The sequence below is a fragment of the Calliphora vicina genome, chromosome 3, assembly GCF_958450345.1.
Source record: "Calliphora vicina chromosome 3, idCalVici1.1, whole genome shotgun sequence".
NCBI lineage: Eukaryota > Metazoa > Arthropoda > Insecta > Diptera > Calliphoridae > Calliphora > Calliphora vicina.
In genome coordinates, this window is record NC_088782.1 from 11,966,792 (window position 1) to 11,990,095 (window position 23,304).

A 23,304-nucleotide genomic window follows, 5' to 3' on the forward strand; every position below is an offset into this window, starting at 1 on the left:
TGTAATAAAATCTTGATTTATTTCCAACGTTTTTAAAATTAGTCATTCTAAATCACAAAGTGTAAAAAACCTTGTCAAAAGGTCAAAGGGTATCCCGCAATTCATACAAATTGGAGCGATAATCCCAAAAATTTTATTTTTTACAATTTTGTCCATAGGGTCTACATTTCCTTTGGGGCTGGGGAAAATACAATAGGGATAAATAGGAAACACATCAAAGCTTCTAAAACTGCTTTCCGTTTTCTGATCCCCGCTTTGGGATTTTAGACCATGTGGCCCAAATTTTAAATTTTGATAAAAAATATGTCAAATACCGAAGGTCGTAGGGTCGACATATTCGAAAAATTGTACATGTTTTTTATACCAAAATATTCTCCGTAAAGATACCTTACAGAAAAACATAAAATTGTTATATGTTCTTTAAGAAAATTCTTTTTTTAATAAAAAACAAGTAAGAAAGTATGGTTGGTCAAGCCCGACCATATAACACCCTACACTAAGTAAAAGAGCAAAAAAAATTTTCTTTTAAAATTTCAATAATTTATATTTTTGAGTGATTTTTGGAAGTGGGCCTTATATGGGGGCTATGACCAATTATGGACCGATCACCATGAAATTCGGTAGCGTGATTTATGTCTATATTAAAGTTAACTGTGTTGAATTTTGTGTGTTTACTAACATTTTTGAGCGACTTATGCACGTTAAAGTGATTTTCGGAAGCGGGTCTATATGGGAGCTATAACTAATTATGGACCGATCGTAACAAAATTGGGTGACATGAATTTTGTGTATATAAAACTTATTTCGAGCGGAATTTGTGGAGATACATATATAAATTAAACATTTATGACCGATAAAGTCCAATTTCGGGAGGACTTTTGTATGGGGCTATGTGAAATAATGGACCGATTTCAGCCAGTTTCAATAGTCTTCGTCCTTGGGCCGAAAAAATTATATGTACCAAATTTTATCGAAATATCTGCAAAATTGCGACCTGTACTCTGCGCACAAGGTTTACATGGACAGCCAGCCAGCCGACCAGACGGACGGATGGACGGACATCGTTTAATCGACTCAGAAAGTGATTCTAAGTCGACCGGTATACTTTAAGGTGATCAATATTTTTGGGCGTTACAAACATCTGCACAAACGCATTATACCCTCCCCAATATGGTGGTGTAGGCTATAAATATGCTCTAAAAAGGTCAAAAATAAGTGAAAAACAAGTAAGAAAGTATGGTCGGTCAAGCCCGACCATATAACACCCTACACTAAGTAAAACAGCAAAAAAAAATTTTCTTTTAAAATTTCAATAAAAAGAAGGTATAATTTTGAGTGATTTTTGGAAGTGGGCCTTATATGGGGGCTATGACCAATTATGGACCGATCACCATGATATTCGGTAGTGTGATTTATGTCTATATTAAAGTTAACTATGTTGAATTTTGTGTGTTTACTAACATTTTTAAGCGACTTATGCACGTTAAAGTGATTTTCGGAAGCGGGTCTATATGGGAGCTATGACTAATTATGGACCGACCGTAACAAAATTTTGTGACATGAATTTTGTATATATAAAACTTATTTGGTGCGAAATTTGTGGAGATACATATATAAATTAAACATTTATGACCGATAAAGTCCAATTTCGAGAGGGCATTTGTATGGGGCCTAGGTGAAATAATGGACCGATTTCAGACAGTTTCAATAGGCTTCGTCCTTGGGCCGAAAAAATTACATGTACCAAATTTTATCGAAATATCTTCAAAATTGCGACCTGTACTCTGCGCACAAGGTTTACATGGACAGACAGCCAGCCAGACGGACGGACATCGCTTAATCGACTCAGAAAGTGATTCTAAGTCGATCGGTATACTTTAAGGTGGATGTTAGACTAATATTTTTGGGCGTTACAAACATCTGTACAAACGCATTATACAATATGATGGTGTAGGGTATAAAAAATATGCTATAAAAAGGTAAAAAATATGATTTTAAAATATGCCAAAATTCTTAAAATATTCACGGCTCCATAGGACATAAAGAAAAAACAAGCATTTTATGATTCCGGTTACCCTGCTGATCACTAAAAGTGAGAGTAAAAAAGAGCACTATATTAAATTAATAACAACATTAACAAGAAAGAGAGCCATATTCGGCTTTGGCGAATCTTATATACCCTTCACCAAAGCATTTTTAAAATAAAGATTGAAAATATTTTTTTAATGAAAAAATTTTCTTTTGGAAAAAACTTATTTTTTTTTAGCTGAAAAATTAATTTATTGGGAAAAAAATAGTTTGTGAAATAAAAAATATTTTTCCCGATTTTGACCCATTGTAGGTCCGTATAAACATCGTTGGAAAGGTCTTTGAAATATTGTGTATATCAGTAATCCAGATATAGATCAAAAATAGGTAAAAAAATTGAGTTAGATGTTTTTGGTTTTTTGCTTATATATCAGCCATTTATGGGCCGTTTTACTCGATTTTAAATATCAACCGAACCGGGACTATTGCGGATATTTCGATTACGTTATTTGGGCCCTACGTAAAGTTGATTTCAACACAAAGAAGGACAGACGGACATGGCTTAATCGACTCCGCTATCTATAAGGATCCAGAATATATATATTTTATGGGGTCGCTAATGAAAAATGTAGAAACTACAAATGGAATGACAAACTTATAGGTTATACAAATAGTGTTTTTTGGAAATGAGATTTTAATCACACGCGAAAACAAAAACAAAAAATTTTTTGCACTCAAAACAAGCGGAAGTTTTTGTTTTTTGTTTCAGCTGAAAACAAATACTAGTATTGATAAAAATAAATAAATAAACAAATAAATTGTTTTCTTTTGTACGACAATTAATAGACAACATTTGAAACTAATTAATAATTTAGCAATAAAATTGTTCATTAATTGAAATCATCAGTTCAGGAGAATTAATAAAAAAAAAACGAAATTTTAAAATACAAATTAAAATATATGGCTTCAATTAGTAACAGAAAGTATTGAATATTAGGTGAAAATATGTATGTAGTTGCAGTAAAATCTTACGCTATTAAGAAGAATTTGAATTAAACATATTTAATTTAATTATTATTTTACGATTTATTAAACATACATTGAGGGTATGTTTTAGTATAAAAAAATTCATGATAAAATTAGTTTTTGTAACAGAAATTATACATTTCGGTTGCAAGTTAAATTTTGAGAGATTCCATAATATACAGAGGACCTCAAAATTATTTGATTTTTTTAAGATAAAGAAAATCCTAAAATCTATCCATCGATTACAATTTAAAAAGTTTCAGTTTGCTGGAGATTGGGCTGAAAAATAGCTTCGGTTCTGAAAAAAAAGATTTAAGTCGGACTATAATGATTTTCATGATCTTAAAAAAATCGAAAAATTCACTGGTGTTGAGGCTCTCTGTATTTATTGTGCCTTACATACATAAATTATGTTAATTATTGTTAGTTATTAGTAAATTTTCTCCTTGTTAAATGATCAATTTTGTTAGATGATGTCAAAGATATTTGTTCAAAATTAATTTTAGCTATTCATTCTCGTACCTTAGATTTGTTTTTGTTTATTTAATTTTTTTTCTATATTTTTTACACACTTATTTCTTTTGTTTTTGTTTATTAATACATTTAGATATTTTGTTTTGTTAATTAATAGTTGTTGTTGCGCTTTGTTTTGGATGTTTATGCTGTTTTTTTTTGTTTTTGAAAATTGAAATTTCTTTGTGTCACTTCTTAAAGGCCAAACAACAAACACTTTATGCCAGTTTTTAAAGAAGACTAAACGAATGAATGACTGACACAGAAGAAGAAAAAAAAACAACTTTGTTTTGTTTGAGTGGAAACAGATAAATGCGGGCAGTACTTCTACGTGGGTAAACGATTGTTGTTGCAGCGGCTGTTTTTTTTGTCGGTAGGGTTGTCAGGTTTTGGAATTTCAGGGGGGCAAAATATGTGTAGAGCCTTCCAAAAATATATAAATAAATAAGACATATTTTACTAAATGATGTTATTGGGTGGATAACTTAAAAATACTGGATTCACAACAGATGGCGTATCTCTTGGACGCGATTTTTGTCTATATTGTTACGTTTTAACCTTTTCAAAACGTTCGTTTATTTCCTTTAAATAAACCGGATACTTTTGATTGCAAATAAAAGCCGTTTAGTAGTTTAAAAATTATAACAACTCTTTATTTATTTAAAATGTACAACAACCGAATTAAATAGTCACTCAATGATTTTTTTTATACACGTTTATAAATTCTCAGAAATACAGACACAATTTATAATGTACACGAATTTACTTGAAAAACACAACACACTTTAAGGCACTTAGTTGATGTTTATTCGAAAAGCGTCTCTGATAAACTCACTAACGACTGCAACCTCTGCCACTATTTATAACACTGCCATCTGCACTCTAGATTGCTCTTTAACTGTCAAAGTTCGAATATTCTAGATCATACGCCATCTGTGGTGTACTTTCTACAATGTTCTTTAACTGAATATTCGAATTCAAACAGCGCACAGTGGTTTCCCTTATATGAACAAGCGGTCAATAATCAATATCTCCAAAACTAAAAAAGCTAGGGTCTTCAAAATTTGTCACCTCATAGCATGCCCGAAGAACTTAAAGTTTGCAAATTTTTAAGAAAAAATATTAACAACTGTAACCACAGTAGCCTTTTGATTTTTCAAGGGTTAATTGGCTTTTAGATTTGTTTTATGAATTTTTTAAATAAAATATTTCAGTATGAAAATTCGTTTGTTTTAAACAATTTAAGTAAATTCTTATTCCATTTTAATTCATTTGAATTATACACTGAAAAAAAAATAAATTAAAAAGTTATACAAAGTTATATAATGCAATATGAGGTATTACTAAGTAATATAAGGTAGTAAGGTAAAATAAGAAATTAATATATCAAATATTAATCAAATTTAAAACTCCTTGACTTAAACTACTTGTTTTCTTTGTTGGTAAGTTTGTCCTCCAGAAATAAATGGATCTGAACTTAAAAAAGGCTATTTAAAAGTTCTGCATTTGTAGCATTGTACGAAATTTTTCGGGTATGTTGCAATCTAAACTGTTTTATATGCTTATTTTTCGCTTCCGCTGCTTCCTCCGATAATTCACCTATTGACACTACTACATGCTTGCTTACCTCAGCTCCATGGATCAGATTTTTATATACCGATGCAAAAATAAGACGGTGCACAGAGGGATTTTGGTGTCAATTTTTCAAACACTTTTTTTTTTTTAATACATTTATTATAATATTGTTCCTGCCTTTAATGTCTAGGCCTTACAATAAGTAATTAAATCTTATAAATAAACAATTATTGTTCTCTCAGAGGAGAATCATATTTGGTATATTAGATGAGTGGTAAATCAGCTCTACGTAGCCTTGATCCGTCTTGCGTTAATGTAAGTAGCCTTGCGAGCGGGTTCGGATGATGATGTAATTTTGACAAATAAGCTTCACGAGTTTTTCTAAATTCGTCCTTGACCAAAGGTACATCTAAGTCTCTGTGGATGTTTTCATTTCTTATGTACCATGGAGCTCCCGTCATGGTTCTAAGAATTTTGGATTGTGCCCTCTGCATGAGATCTATATTGGTATTACTTGCTGTTCCCCATAATTGGATTCCGTATGTCCAAATTGGTTTTAAGACCGTCTTATACAGGTTGACTTTGCAGTTAAGGCTCAATTTCGATTGATGGTGGATTAGCCAGTGTAAATTAGAAGCTTTTTCAAACACTTAATTTCAACAATCAAATGATGCAATTTTGTAGAGAAATGTTTATAGATGAAATGTACACTTATAGTTAAGAAAAAATTTATTTTATTTTTAGAAAATTGAAAAAATTAGAAAAGCAAAAATTTACTTATATTTTCACGCAATTCAGTGGCATAATTTTCCTAATAATACCATTTACCTTTAACATATTTGAAAAATATAACATTTCAAGATCAATAAAAAAAAATTATGGGGAAACCATAAACCGTTAAGAAGATATGCCCAAATCTATAAGACTCTAATTATTATTGTATTTTTGATTTTCCATGGAGAAAAAAATGTAGCCCCACTTTCCCCCAAGCTCTTTTTTTAATAAAATGAAATGTGGGAGTGTCTTGTTTCGATTAAAAAATGAATAGTTTTCGGAACAGGATGAAAACTTAACATTTTTTGTCGAATAATAAACGAAATATCCAAAAAATTCTTATCTATGTATGGGTTTCGTGTAAATGTATGTACCAAATTTCTAGACTTTTGCTTGGATATAAACAATTTTATGCGAAAAAATCAATTTGGATTATATGGGCAGTGGGCGTGGACTTTTTTGATAAAATTTAATTTTTTTTTTAATTTAGTCCATATAATTCTCGGTGCCAAATTTCAATGCTCTATAATTTTTGCTCAAAAATATATTGCATTTGGATTGCATGGGCGGTATGCGTTGGGCATGGCCGGTTTTAATAAAACTTAGCATACGTTCTTCTTTTGTTTCAGAAAATATATGTACCAAATTTCTAGACTTTTACTTGAATAGGAAAAATTTTATGCGAACAAATCTATTTGGATTGTATGGGCAGTGGGCGTTGGGCGTGGTTGATTTTCATAAAATTTTATTTGTTTCTTAGTTTGGTCCATATAATTATCTGTGCCAAATGTCAGCGCTCTACAACCAATCCTTACAATTTTTACAAAAAAATGTATGAAGCCATCCCTCTGTGGGGCGGGTTAGTATATTACAGATTACACGCCCATCCGCAAATTTCCGCAACTAACTTCAGCACTTTTATTATCTTAAGAATCAGATTAATACAATGAAAAAGAAACCTATGGGGGAATCTTGGGGGAACACAACTAAAACTTTAAGTAAACATAATGAAGTTTTACAAAAAAGTAACAAACATATAGGTTAACTAAAACATTAAGTTTACAAGAATTACAACACAAGTTAGTTTTTATTATTTTCTAAAGATAAAATAAATACCTTTAACTTAAAAATCCATTGAAAATCATTTAATTTTGTAGACTACAGCAATTGCAAGACCGAATTGAAGTGCACTTTTGCTTTGAATTATTTTTCCAGCGTTCAGCTGCGCTTTGCAAATGAATATTTGCTCATGCTTTCAATTTTATTTTTAAAAAGTCCCGTTAGATTTCCAGTAAAAACCGGTTTGCCATTAAAAAGATTGGATATTTCAGAGAAAATTTTTTTGCATTTTGTCTAAATATTTTGTGATCGTTTTATTTATTTTTGGCCTATGGGAGGAACCACTGTGCAGCGTTGCCAACTTACGATCAATGGTCAACTGAAAGCTTTTATTTAATAATGCCCACAGATATGTTACAGTTTGCTATTACAGCACTGTTATTTGAAAGCATTATGCTACTTTTAAATCAGCCCTTAAAATCGTAATATTTGAATTCAAGTACAATTTCGTAACAATATATATGACACGTGAGAACGGCTAGAGGGATTTGGCTGAGTTTTTATTCGATTCGAAATTTTCAGGAGATGGTTTGTAAAGAAAAAAATTAAAAAATTCTGGGTAAAACTCCTAAATTTTTTTTGAGTCCAGTCAACTGTAATAAAAAAATCTCCCTAAAGTATGCAGTACAAATTTAAATATTTTATTTGCAAATAAATAAGAACAGGCAGGTGTATGTTGGTTGGAGAAACTTGAAGAACTAACATTAGTAAATAGCTACCGGGCAAAGCCGGGGCGGTCAACTAGTTTATAATAACTTATATGGCATTATGAAAGGTACATATCTGTCACATTGATTTCCATCTTAGTTATTGAACATTATAGTATAAACAACAAAGTTTTTTTGCTTCGAAAATGTCGAATTTTGTACCAACAAAGCGTCATACGCGGGAAGTTTTGCTTTACTTCTTTAATTTTAAAAAGAGTGCAGGTGAAGGACACCGATTGCTCAGCAATGCTTATGGAGAATGTGTTTCATTGGTTTCAACCTGCGAGAGATGGTTTGTGCGGTTCAGAAGTGGTGGTTTTGACACGGAAGACAAAAATCGCACAGGCCAGGCAAAAAAATTTAATTCAATGAGTTGGAGCCATTACTCTATGAAGATTGTTGTAAAATTTCAAGCAATTTCAAAACGTTTGCGAGCATCAGGATTCATCCAAAAGCAGGAAAATTAGGTACTATACGAATTGAAGCCGAGAGACCTTGAAATACGACTTTGCATGTCCAAAATTATGCTTAAGTGCTATAAAAGAAAATAAATATTGCACCAAATCATTAGTTGCGATAAAAAAATGGATCCATTACGACTGATGAAGGCCAGCCAACAAGACGAATAGACACCAAAGCCAAATATTCATGGCGCTAAGAAAATGATCAGTATTTGGTGGGAACTGCGGAAATCTGGCCAAACCATTACATGGAACCTGTACCGAACGCAACTGATTCGTTGCCGAAAAACGCCCAGAATATGCGTTCAGACATGAAACCGTAATATTCCATCATGACAACGCTCGGTCACATGTTACAATACCTGTTAGGAAGTATTTAGAATGAAGTGGTTGGGAAGTTTTGCTTCACCCGCTTTATAGTCCTGACCGTTCCCCGCCCGACTACTATTTGTTTCGATCGATTCATAACTTTGTAAAAGAGTATCCGATATTGGCTTGATTCTTTCTTCGGCTCAAAAAATGAGCAGTTCTTTTGATGCCAGAAAGATGGGAAAAGGTTGTTAGTAGAGTATCCAAAACCGAAACCGGTTTTTTCATCTTTGTAAACTCCATCGATTTCGGTTTATTTAAATTTTCGGTTTTTTGACAAATCGGTTTTTGTAAGTTAACCGATTTTTATGAAATATATTTTCTAAAGCTCATTCAAACTTTGATACCATTTTTAAAAATATTAAATATTAAATAAAATTTTAATATAAACCGGCTAACCGGTTTTTTTGAAGACAAAAACCGAAACCGCTTAACCGGTTTTTTTAAAAGACAATAATCGAAACCGGTTTTTTTCAAAAATACACTTTTTCGGTTAAACCAGAAACCGGTTTTTTAAATTTGACGGTTTTTTGGACACTCTAGTTGTTAGCTATGAATAAATGTATTTTGTACAAATGTTTCAAAATAAAAGATAAATATTTTAAAAAATACAACATTTTTAAGTCATACACCTAATTTAAACGCTTTTATGTATCCATAAGCTTACGAAAATATGTCCCTAGTTTGAGGATCCCAGAACGACAATGCAGAATATATTTTTATGGCTAAGGTCGGGTAACTTATCAAAATTTTAAACATAGTTAAGCCATAATCAATGTTTAAATATATTTTTTTAAAATTTTGATAAGTTACCCGGCCTTAGCAATATAAAAAAGTCGTAGCACAGTAACTTTCAATGAATCAATTTCATTTCAAAAAATTAAAAATTTTGGGACCTTAAAATAATGTGTAGACAGCAAAACTTTGTCAAAAATGTTCCAAATTGGAATTGCAAAAAGCTAAAAGGGCAACATTTTTGCTAGAAAGGAATTATATTAAAAACTATGAAAATTTTAAGATTCCTTTCATATTTTTACTGTTATTTTCTCGCTTTGCTATAATTAAAGAGAATGGGGTGAAATAATACATAATTGCAATTAAAATGCAACATTTTTGTCTGAAAAAATGCTTTAGATTTTAATTTTATTTTCTTCATATTTAAATTTTAGGAGTTTATTTTAATAAATATTTTGAAAACATGATTTATTCTGAATAAAAGAAGCTGCCTGCCACTTAAATTTATTATAAAATATCAAATTCGATCTTTAAGCTAAAAATGTTTGCTTTGTTTAATCGCATCAATAGTTTAGAAAGTACTTACCGTTAAATTTGCAGTCGACTACATATTCCAGGGATGTTTGACTGAAAGAAAAATAATGTCTCAATAAGTAATTTTAATAGTGATGTAAATAGGAGTATATTGCTTATTAGCGAACAGATGTTCATAATTCAAAATATTTGCTATACTTTTAAACAGAATAGTTTATATGAAATTTGTTTACTTATCAAAACTTTTTTGTTAATAACTCAGAAATCAATTGAACTACTATAATAAAGACTTCATGGGCATATGGCAGATATGATATCGAATATCAAATACATTTCATGAGACTCTGCAATGATCCATATGGGTCCGTCGGTATGTGCGTCTGCCTAGTTCACTTTTGACCCCCATGCGTGTGAAATTGGGACATTTTCAATGCAATATCGGATAAAAAAAACCATTCAAGAAATGTTTTTCACTAAAAACTTAATTTTCTCCATAAAATTTGTATTCACTAGAAAATGGGTTTTTTCACTAAAAACCTAATTTTTTATTTCAAAAGTTTCAAGAAATTTTGGCACATTTTAAGTTTTAAATGGGATATTTCATGACAAATGCTGTTGGCAATCTCGCATCACCTATTATTATGTCTTATTCTTAATGTGTGCATATTAAATTTTTATTGAGAAAAAATTCTGAAAAACAAGAGAACAAAACCATATTAATATTATACGCTACGCTAGGTAATAAAGAATTGTACACAAAAGTAATTCAATGCTAAATACAATATGAACGAGTATCTTCTCAGAAGAAGTAAAATTCTTACAATCGAAACAGGGATTCAAATGGATGAAAAATCATATTTTTGCATACCTTTTCATTGTATTGGCGGTTGTCTTAATATAGTAAAAGAATGCTTAATAATACTTCAATTATATGAAACAATTCAATTTCCCTATTCAGAAAATGTTTCACAACTTTGGCAATTTACAATCAATATAAGTTTATTCAGAATAAATATGGCAAAATCTACATAATTTTCGGTTATGCAAACAAACATTTTTAAAAGTCCAATGGATATAAATTCCAAATTGAAAAAAAGTCTAAGATATAACTGAAATAATGTCACAAATTCAATTTTGAGTGATGTTTTCATAATTTTAAAAAATTTCTAAACCATTTTCTTCATTTTGTCACTTATCGAGTAATTTTTCTCTGCAGCAATATTTTTAATAATCTTTTTTTTATTTGTAATATTTAACACATATTAAAAATAATCGTTCCATATTATTATATTTAATTTTATTGAATATTGTTCGCCATTGCCTGGTGTAGGGTCCCTTGTATTTGCATGCTTATTTACAATGTAAATTTTACATAAATACACTCTCCTATATTTACTAAACTCACATATGCATTTTGCATTAAAATTTAATGATTAAATTGAAGGTCTCTCCCAAAACTACACCGGTTTTTATTTTGTTTTCTCGATTTGTTTATTGCACCAAAGAGAAGCAAAAAAAAAAACTCTTTCAATTGAAAAAGTCTCTCTTAGTTCATTAAAAATGATTAAAATAAATTTATTTATTTTATAAAAAGCTCAAGAGTTCGATAAAAGTTAATTCTTATTAAATTAACGTGGAAAATTTAAATATAAAACAAGTAACAGAGCTACATAGTTTCGGCACTTGTACTGAAATATACTTTAAGATAAAAAAGTTGAAAAAAATGGCTTTTGCTGAAAAAAAAATTTTATTAGTGGAAAAAAATATGGTTGAACAAAATTTAATGGTAAAAAAAATGTTTCGTGAAAAAAACTCGGTTAAAAAAATATTGTCGGTCCAAACTACGAATGCGTTATATACATACGTATTTGGAAAGGTCTCTGAAAGTACTATCATTATATATCCATTGTCTATATTAATAATTTAGTTATCTCCATATACAGTAGCCCAAGAAAGTCTACATACAGGAAAAATTATTATGTTACTTTAATTTAAGGCATTTTTTTAGTTCTTTTTTATGAGATATATAATAATACATGTCTTATGTCGATTTTAGCAAAAAAAAAATCAAATAACGCCCAAAAGTTCACCGTTATTAGAGTTATTGATTCTGAGTAAAATATCGAAAAATTTATTCTCGGTCACGCCTACTTTTGGGTGGGCGGGGCTATTAAGTTTCATAATATTTTGAACATTAAAGCCCAAAAAACCAAAAAAAAAATTCGTTATTTGACTCAGAATCAAAAATTCTAAACACGGTGAAATTTTGAACGTGATAGGAAATGTTACTAAACCCGACTTAAGTGATGTTGTTTTAATTTTTTTTAGTGTGAATTTATTTTTTTAACAAATATATATCAATACTTTTAACTTACAAATACTTTCACCGAAGCAAATTTAATTTGAATTCCTGTATGTAGACTTTATTGGGCTACTGTACATATATCCAAAAATAGCTAAAACAAATCGAGGTAGTCTTGCTTTTTTTCCTTATATCTCAGCCATTTGTATGACTTAAAACAGTCCAATTTTTTTATTTTTTAAACAAATGTTTCAAAATAATAGTACTCAAAGCGGCAAAACTTCTCAACCACTCCATTCTTAATACTTTTTAACAGGTATGGCAACATGTGGCCAAGCGTTGTCATGATGGCATATTACGGTTTCAAGTCTGGTCGCATATTTTGGGCGTTTTTCGTTTAATGCTCGCTTCGGTACAGGTTCCCTGTGATATTCTGGTCAGATTTCAGCAGCTCATAATTCTGTTCCAGAGAATTACCTTTGCGCCATGGATATTTGGCTTTGGTGTCGATTCGGCTGGTTAGCTGGCTTTACATGCGATCACTTACGCATCGGGTTACCGTAATGGATCCATTTTTCGTCGCAAGTAATGATTCGGTGCAGAATTTCTTTTGTAGCATTATTTTGGGCATGCAAAATTGTTTTTCAACGTCTCTAATTTCTCTGGTATTGCTGCTCGCAAACCAATTGATATTTCTGCCTGAGTAGCTCCCTTATTTGACTTGCCTGGGCGATCTTTGTCTTCCGTGTCAAAATCACCACTTCTAAACTGCACAAATCATTTTCCGCACGTTGAAACCGATTAAAAACATTCACCATAAGCTGTGGTGAGCAATCGGTGTGTTTCATTGGGAATTTAAGGCAAAACTTTTCGGTACAAAATTCGAACTTTATTGTTTTCACTACAATGTTCAATAACAATGTGAGAATAAATAACATATATGGGTAATTCCATGTCATCGTACGTGCCATTGTACACCTATATACATGTTTAATATATATTGTGATATTTGGATCGCGATCAATTGTAATGGATCACGCAAAATTAGGTTATTCTGCGATTTGGATCGCGATCTATCAATACTGCATGCTACACGTTCAATAAATATCGCGATATTACAATCAGTCATATTTAAATAAAAACAAGTAAGAAAGTATGGTCGGTCAAGCCCGACCATATAATACCCTACACTAAGTAAAAGAGCAAAAACATTTTTCTTTTAAAATTTCAATAATTTATATTCGTGAGTGATTTTCGGAAGTGGGCCTTATATGGGAGCTATGACCAATTATGGACCGATCACCATGAAATTACGTCGTGTGATTTATGTCTATATTAAAGTTAACTATGTTGAATTTTGCGTGTTTACCAACATTTTTAAGCGATTTATGCACGTGAAAGTGATTTTCGGAAGAGGGTATATACGGGAGATATGACTAATTATGGACCGATCGTAACAAAATTTGTTGACATGAATTTTGTGTATATAAAACTTATTTGGAGCGGAATTTGTGGAGATACATATATAAATTAAACATTTATGACCGATAAAGTCCAATTTCGGGAGGACATTTGTATGGGGGCTAGGTGAAATAATGGACCGATTTCAGCCAGTTCAGCTTGGTCCTTGAGCCGAAAAAATAATATGTATCAAATTTCATCGAAATATCTTCAAAATTGCGACCTGTACTCTGCGCACAAGGTTTACATGGACAGCCAGCCAGCCGACCAGACGGACGGACATAGCTTAATCGACTCAGAAAGCGATTCTAAGTATAAGATCGGTATACTTTAAGGTGGGTGTTAGACTAATATTTTTGGGCGTTACAAACATCTGCACAAACGCATAATACCCTTCCCACTATGGTGGTGTAGGGTATAACAATCTTTGGATGATTTTGTAATAAATAAAATTTAATTTCGTACGTGACATACCGTACCTGACAGATTTTTCTCTTATAGTAAAGCAATATACATACAGTGGTGGCCATCAATTTAAGACAAATACTTGAATTTTTTTCATCAACTGAAATTTAAGTGCGATAGAGCCAAAATAAAAGGATCTCTAAGGGTATGAAATTAATTATCAATGTTTCTAGTTTCTGAAAAATGTTTGGAAAAATCGGTAAAACATATATGGACAAAGATATGTAGAAATACGTTGACCCACCTCAGCGAACATCCGCTGTTAATAGCATGATATGACCGAAACTAATGGAACTAAAAATACGAAATTTGGTCCGAATATTTTATAATAATAAAATTATAATGATATAAATGTGAGAAAATATGTTTATTTAAAAAAAAATTTTTTTGTTCAAGTTGTAGAAAAATTGTATGTGTTCATGGTGAATATGTATGAATTGACACAGTCGAATAAAACACACTTGTGTGTTAAAACAGTCCTCATGCATACATATTTGTGGAAATATTTGAAAAAATAATTGACAATTACATGGAATTTAGCAAAAAAAATTTGTCTTAAATTCCTGGCCACCACTGTATATTCTGTAAATATAAGTATACAAAAACTAACAAAAACAAGTAAGAGAGCTATATTCGGCTGTGTCGAATCTTATATACCCTTCACCAAATTATACTTCAAAATAAAAATTTTAAATATTTTTAGGTAAACAAAATTTTTTTTTGTTAAAAATGTTTTTTTGAATTATTAAAAATTTTTTTTTAATATTTTTGTTTTGGTGAAAAAAATATTTTTTCCGATTTTGACCCATTGTAGGTCAAACATACTATGGTCTTATATACGGCGTTGCAAAGGTCTGTTAAGGTTGTCCTGGTTTTATACACATATCTCAGCCATTTGTGGACCGAGTTTGCTGATTTTAAATAGCAAACTTCTCGAAAGCATGTCTGACAGAATTATTGAAGATTTGGATCTCGAAGATATCTGGGGTCTTTAGAAAATTGATTTCAACAGACAGACAGATGGACATGGCTTAATCGACTCCGCTATCTAGAGGGATCCAGAATATACATACTTTATAGGATCGGAAATGAAAAATGTAGAAATTACAAACGGAATGACAAACTTATATGTACCCTTCTCACGAAGCTGAAGGGTATAATAAATAGAAAATATATATTCGGTTTCAATAAACAATTTAATAATAGCAAAAAGACAATCAGAGTCAAATTAAAATTCAAACAAATTTCATAAAATTGCTGATCAAGCAGTCACTGTTACTGATGCTCGATATTACTTTCTGTCTAAATTGAATGTAAATCACTTTATCAATTAATGTGTAATTTTTGCTAAAAAATAAATAAAGGTTGGTTATATTATTTTCCAGTCGGACCATTGAATGTAAATCACTTTATCAATTAATGTGTAATTTTTGCTAAAAAATAAATAAAGGTTGGTTGAGTAGTTACATATTAATAACAATTTTTACGCAATCTTTAGTCTTTAGAGTGCAACGTATGTTAATAAGTAACAAATGACATGTTCAAATGTCATCATTTTAGACTAAAATCTCACATCATCACTGTGACAGCCAGTCAATGGAAGAAATCATATACTCTCATACTCATTAAGCTTGACATTATGCTGATTACCTACATTCGTACACTCATACATACTAGGGTGAACCTTAATTTGCATGTTTTGGGTTTTCGATGGTACCAAGATCTAAAATTGTTCCTAGTCATCTAAAAACCATATGCTGAAATTTTGAGTACATTTTATTTTAAGTTTCAAGCTTTGGCTCAAAGTAGCAATATTTTCAACAAAAAAATTCAGTAAGACGGACATAACGTTTGCTTATTGCATTTTGTATGAAATTCACTCAGAAAATATTTAAAAATTTTGTGATTTTCATACAAATTATCTAAGCAAACGTTACGCCCGTATTACTAAATCGTGCCATAAATCTGGGTAAATTAAATACAAAAACTATTTTTAATTGGAACCTCTAACCGTTATCCGATTTGGCTGATATTTTCAGAATTTAATTTCTAGAAGACGGAGAACGATTTTAGAAAGTGCAAAATATGGGCCCACCTAATGAACATGTACTTATGTCTGGATGTGTGTTCGTGAAAGTGTTTGTCGATGAGGCAAATAATTTATGCAATAGAAAAGCCAAAGATGATGCTGATGATGAAAACTAACACTTCAATGCAGTTTCGTCTTTTTTGCTGAAGCTGTTGTTATTGTTCGTTTGCAACATTTATGCAATCATGATGCAAATTAAGCAAAATTGACAGAAAAGGATACATAGACACATCCACACACATGCATTTAGATACACATATGTGTGTGTATGTTTATGGGAAATATTAATAATAAGTACATAAACAATGCCAACATTAAAGCATATATTTTGAGAATATTACAAAACATCTTAAGTCGACTTAAGTTAAATTACATTTATTTGAATTCTGTATAGTGGTTTTTGAATTCATGATAAGTGGTTATAGAGTTGACTAAACTATGTTTCATAATTTAATTCCTAAAGAAATTTGTACTGAAATTCACTTGCGAAATTGAGAATATACATCGAAAAAATCAACTTAAAATTAACAATAGTTTGTTACCTGAAATTATTAGTCATTTAAGTGGTTTTAAGACAAATTTCAAGTTTTCATTATTGCGAAAATGAAACGCAATAGAAAACCGTTAATATTTCAAAACTCCAAATTTCGATTTATGTTGTTTTAGCAATTTGTTATAAACTTCCCCCAAACATCGAAATATGCACAAAAGTTGCATATTGTTGGGCATATATTATTTGTTGCATATATTTAGGCATAACCAACTGTAGTTTAGTTTAGCATATAGATAGCTTAGACTGCAAACAGTCTAAGTATATTATATGAAAATTTAGTTTTAAATACAAAACTATAGAATAAAGGTCAATGATATTTGATATAATGTATATCGACGGCGTTTATCCAAAATGGTTTATCTTCAAAAAAATATTATAAGTTAACATAGTGTGCATATGTAAATACATATCGCAACATTTTTGTCCTCAAATTTCATCTTAAGACACACTGCCTAAAGGCTGATGTGTCTATAAGTTTTTACTCCGATGGTTGCGGCTACCAAAATCGGAACCATTTTATCGCAAATATCTTGTCTAATTACTCAATAGAAAACAAACAAATTATTGAGCAAAAATATTTAGAAAAGGGTCACATTCAAATGGAATGTGACAGTGCACATGCAAAAATTTAAAAAAAGTTGAAGGACCAATCCATATATTCCTCATGATTATATCAATATAACGAAAGATGCGCGGTAAATTGTAATAGTTGGTGCCAAAGAAATAATTATACAATTTTTTTAAAAATACGCTTTTCCAAATTATCAAAATATTATACGCTTTTCCAGTATTCGTCCTGGACGATTTAAGAATGGCTCAAATGTTTCAAAACTAAAATCACTTTTATATTTACCGAATGGTAGTGTAAAATACAAAGTCAGTTTTAATGATGAGTACAAAGATCTTCCAGTACGAATGCAAAAATACCCAAGATATGTAGATCCACAATAACTTCACCAAGAATATCTTCCAATATCCACCAGTAAATGGAAACATCTACAGGAATTGAAATCTGTGATACCTATTATGATATTCATTAGGTATCATATCTCTCTATGATAATCTTCATTCAAAATAAATGTAATTTATTTAATAAATATTAATAAAAATCCTAAAACTACAGATAATTATTTGGACCCTGAAGTAAGTTCATCTTCTATTTTTCTTAACCCTAAAATTATTTAAAAGTGAACAACAGTATTTAAACTTAAAATTTTTTTCAAACAAAATATATTTTCTACTCATTTTAATATTAACATCGAAAATTGTCTAAGACAAAATGGTTTATCTACCGTTAAAATCGAATAACGGGTTTTATTTTACAATTTATATTTTAGGGAATTAGTAGAAGCCTATCAACTATATTGTGGAAGATCAATTTGTTAAATACTCACTAATTAGGGAATTAAATTGCTTCTCCTGAACAATCAGGTTTTTGCAGATAAACCATTTTGGATAAATGCCGGATAAATATATAAACTGAAGTTTGACTCAATTTTTTTAAGAGAGAAGTAACGATCAGTTAATTATGATTTAAAACATTTGTACAATATAAATTTATTCAAAGTATTGGCCATTGTTAGCAACGAACTTTTTCCATCTTTATGCAAAACTGATCATCTTTTGAGGCCAAGAACAAATCACGCCAATATCGGTTACTCTGTTCCAAAGCGAAGCATATCCCAGCGAGAGCGTTCTCCATCGATCAAAACAAACAGTAGTCGGACGGGGCATATTCTGGACTATAAGGCGGGTAAGGCAAAACTTCCTAACCACTTTATTCTCAATTGTTTTTAACAGGTATTGCAGCATGTGGCCGATATATATTCATAAAGGAATATTACGGTTTCATAACTGGCCTCATATTCCGGGCATTCTTCGGCCAAAGCTTGCTTCAAACGAACCAGTTGCATTCGGTACAGGTTCCCTGTGATGGTCTGGTCGTTTGCTCCCACCAAATACAAAGCATTGCCTTAGCGCCATGGATATTTGGGTTTGGCGTACATTCGGCTGGTTGGCAGGGCTTCACAGTAATGCCTCCAATTCTTGGTCTTCAAACATTTTTGGCTGGCCTGAGCAATCTGTGTCTTCCGTGTCAAAATCACCACTTCTGAACCGAACAAACCATCTCTCTTTCGTTGAAATTGCTGAAACACATTCACCATAAGCTTTGGTGAGTAGTTTTCAAATTAAAGAAGTAAAGCCAAACTTCCCGCATATGACACTTTGTTGGCACAAAATTCTACATGTTCAAAGTAAAAAACAAATTATAACGTTCAATTGCTAAGAATAAATCACAGATATATACCCTTCATTACATTACACTATACAACAAAATCAAATTTTTTCCAAAATCGAATTTCATTTGATTGTTAAAGTTTCCCAACTCTGGCACATTCTTATTGTTAGTCGTCATAAGAAACCATGTGATCCTTACATTTTAGGTATAAAATGTGTTCAGCAATGTTATGTAAAATGTTACCCAGAATATTTTTGTAGAATATGTTAACCCTCTAAATCCTCAAGGCGTGGGTCTTCTTTGTACTTCTTTTAAAAAAGTGCAAAAACCACCATTAAAACAGGGATCTAAAGGGTTAAAATGTTCTGCAAAAAAATTATACATGAAATTTTACTATAAGTCTCTGAATACATCAAAACGGAAAATTCAACCAGAAAGTCAGAAATTAGACACAACAAAAGAGAGCTTAGGGTTAATTTCGCATTTATAAAGAATTTTATTTTAAAGAACATTTTAGGTATAAAATGTATTCAGCAAATGTATGTAAAATGTTACGAAGAACATTTTTGTAAAATATGTTAACCCTCTAAATCCCCAAGGCATGGGTCTTTTTAGTCCTTCTTTTAAAAAAGAGCAACAAACTCCATTAAAGTAGTTAAAATGTTCCACAAAAATATTATCCATGAAATTTTACTATTAGTCCCTAAATACACCAAAACGGAAAATTCAACCAGAAAGTCAGAAATTAGACACAACTAAAGAGAGCTTAACCCATTAAAAACCAAGACCATTTAAAATGAAAAATTTTTAAATTCATTTATTTATTTAAACTAAAAAAAATTAAAAAAAAAATTTAGGAAACGTGTTTTTGGGGCTGTACCTAAATGGGTACAATGGCGTAAAGTGTATGCTATTTTTATAATGTGTGAACATTTTTAAAACATTACTTTTTCTACACAACGCAATATCGCATTGTTCAGACAACCATCTTATTCTGTTATGACATTCACCCCATCGTAGGGGATTTTTTATCCTTTAAGGAAATTGGTTTCCAGGAGTAGTTGCGACACCAGAAGCCAGTGTAATTTGTATATGGGTCTCACCTTATGGATAGCATCCAAATTATTGTTAGCAGCCAAATTAACAAAACGTTTTATTTCATTGAATCTGTTCCGTGATATAATTTCGTAAATTTTGGAGTGCGAGTATCTTCAATACATATCTTCTTTTGGCATAGAGCGAAATCCACTGTAAAGCAAAATACTCAAGAATATATTCAAATCTTCTGCGTTGAAGGATAAATTGTGCTTATTAGCTTACGATGCATAAATGCAAGTCTGCTAAATGGTTAAACTAAAACCTTTTCCCATTCAAGTATGAAATAATATTGAACTCATTGTCCAAAAAAATAGTTTGAGACATTTGAACATCGCATGGTCTTATTATCCAAATAGAATTTGTTTTGCTTGATCTTGGGCATTATTTTCTGTCAGAACATCTCAAGTGGAACATCATCTCTCTATCACTGTCACAAAATACTTATATTTCAACTGGTACATGCGATCTCTAACAAAGTCGTCAGCAACACCTTCATCTTAATCCATATTACAATTCGGATCTGATAAAATAATAGCTATCAAAATTTTGGTGCTCATATTTTTCCAAAAAATCTAGTTTTTAAAACATTTGCATTAAAAACTTCACGTTTTGATGGTCTTAAATTCTATTTTAGCGTAAGAAAAATCCTAAAAAAAATAATACATATCAAGCCATTGTACCCAATTGGGTACACCGATTTTCCTGATCACACAACTTTGTCCCAAAAAATTATTTTTTTTATAAATATTTATAAAATGTACACATAATGACTCTTCTTCACAAAATTATAAAAAACTCTTGCTTTCGTAAACCTGTGTTTGCTCTCCGCAGCTCAATTGTTACTAACCTCGCTAATATTCCAAAAAATGATATAGCATTATAAAAACAGGACAAAATATACCTCAAGGGTATTATTTTTTTAAATTTTTTATGTGTGATATTTAAAAGCACAGTGTGTTGAATGCAAAATCACAAAAAAAGTTGTCAAATTTATCTTGTGAAAAAATTTATCAGTATTTGAATATTGCCTGTTTTCTGTACTCAAGCAGGTACAAGGTTAATTTCAAAACGCCGATACACGTGTCTTTTTTTTCTCCTCTATCAAAATTTATTGGTCGGACCTTGTATTTTTTTTGGTGTTTTACAGTGTTGTTAAAAAGAAGAACCTTTCTTTGGAAAAAAACTTTCTTTGAAAGGGGATATATTGGAGAAGGATTGGTGTTGAAAGGAGAAGAAAAGCTTTTTGATTGACAACTCTGTAATTGCGAGTTATGTTGGTTATTAGTACAGGATGCAGCGCGAACTCTGGTGGCTAGTAGGCGCATTATTCAAGCAATTTATAATCTCACGCATACGTTCATAATTTTACAAACTTAAATAAATAAAATTTTTTATTTCAAACTTGTTTTAAAATTAATAAGATGAGATTTGCATAATTTTGTAAAATAATGATGTGAATTGGAAAAAAGAACAACCATTAGATAATCTGTTAACATTTTGTTAAATAGTATGTTAGCACTTTTCGCTTCTAAGCTAATGTTAAGTCTGCTACTAATCATCCTTTACTGACATTTGATACTTGACTAATGTTTTTATAATTTTCTATAAATTCAAGTAGTAAGTGTGTGTTCATGTGTATTTATGTTTCCAATGTTTTCACTAAAAGTCACGCTTTCAAACTCAATATTAGTTTCATTAATATTCAATGTTGTATTGTACAGATTTTACCAAATACATAGATTTTGAATTATGATTTTCATGCAGTCAGCTAGAGGTATATATACTTAAACTTGTATATTGTATTATGAATTTATATTTCTAATTTAATTAATTGCATTACTAAACTGTAGTCATTTCCATTAAATAGGAAATTCCAATTTCGATTTTAGAATTATAAGGATAAAATTTAAATGTTTAAAGAGAAATTTTATAGATGAATTGACACAACTTTAATGGAATTTATAAACAGAACTTTGTCATTTGACAAACAATTTAAGTGAAATGTGACTTGTCTGCATTAAAGACTAAACAAGTACTTACATGTGCTCAGATTATATGTTAGCCATTACTAAACTACTTCTAAGTAATGCAGATGGTAAGCAAGTCATTACCAAGTTTTCCCTGAGTATATTATCCTAACAAAATTTAGCTATCCATCTCTAATTTGATCTCTGTACTTTTAAAATTTCATTGTTCCTTTAAATGTGTGTTATTCTGTTCAAGCAATTTCATTTAAAAACTTTAATATTTTTTGTTGGAAATGTCTTTAACTTTTTTTGCATTTTTTTTTTTCTTTTGATTTTTTGTGGTCGACCAGTAAAGTTTATTTTTTGGTTGGTTGGCTGCAGCACTTGTGGGAAACGAAAATAAGAAGTAAAATAAGTAACCAGAAGGAGAAGTAGTACGTACATACGAACACACGAAGAAGCCGGAACTCTGAATAATATATATTTTCAATTTAATTAATTGAAATATATTTGTGTTAAAATACAAAAGTTTTTCGATTTAAAGTTGTTTTATTTTACTTTATTTATTTCTCACAAATAATTTTTGTGGTAAATATTATTTGCAAACAAAATAAAAGAAAAAAAATTATTTAAATTTGCAATAAATTGCTAGATATGTTTGAATATTTATTGGGTATTGCAATACTATTTTACTAATTAAATAGAATTTTGTTGTTTAATTCTTATATAAAATGTTTGAGGAATATATAATAAAATTATTTGGAAAATATTTTAATATAAACCAACACAAATAAATCGTTTTAGTTTCTGTTTAACATATCCATAAGGTGGCTCTTATTTTTCACTTTTTTGATTTTCAATGCTCCCAAGATCTACAATTGTCATCTGAAAAGTAAATGCTGAAAATTTCAGCAAAGTTGTATAACGTTTAGAGCTAATTTTATTTGAAGTTTCGAGTTTTGAGCAAAATTAGCAAATTTTAAAATTAAATTTTGAAAAATGAGTCCACTTAAAATTGTTTTTGTGTTTCATTTACATTGTTTTATTTTTGGTTTTTGATGACAGAGAACAATTATAGACCTTTGGAAAATCCACAAAGTATAAAATAGAGGCCATCCTAATATACAATTCTGAAGATTTTCTTGCTATAAAATTGCTTTGGTGTCTGTCTTTCTGTCTATCCATCTCTGTTAATAATTGTTTCTTATACTCGTATGTTTGTTCATTTTGTTTACAATTCATCAGACATTTAATTTGTAAAAACATGTTCTTTTGCTGCAACACCTTCT

At 30.4% G+C, this 23,304-nt stretch overlaps 1 protein-coding gene across 1 annotated transcript in view; it reads right to left on the reverse strand.

The window, feature by feature from the left end:
- The window catches only part of LOC135954697 (adenosine deaminase 2-like), a 65,206-nt gene extending 61,392 nt beyond the window's left edge, over positions 1-3,814 (reverse strand). The window contains exon 1 of the mRNA XM_065504912.1: positions 3,577-3,814. The gene's annotated coding sequence lies outside the window, so the exon portion shown is untranslated. The remainder of the gene's footprint in view (positions 1-3,576) is intronic.
- Between the last annotated feature and the right edge of the window lie 19,490 nt (positions 3,815-23,304).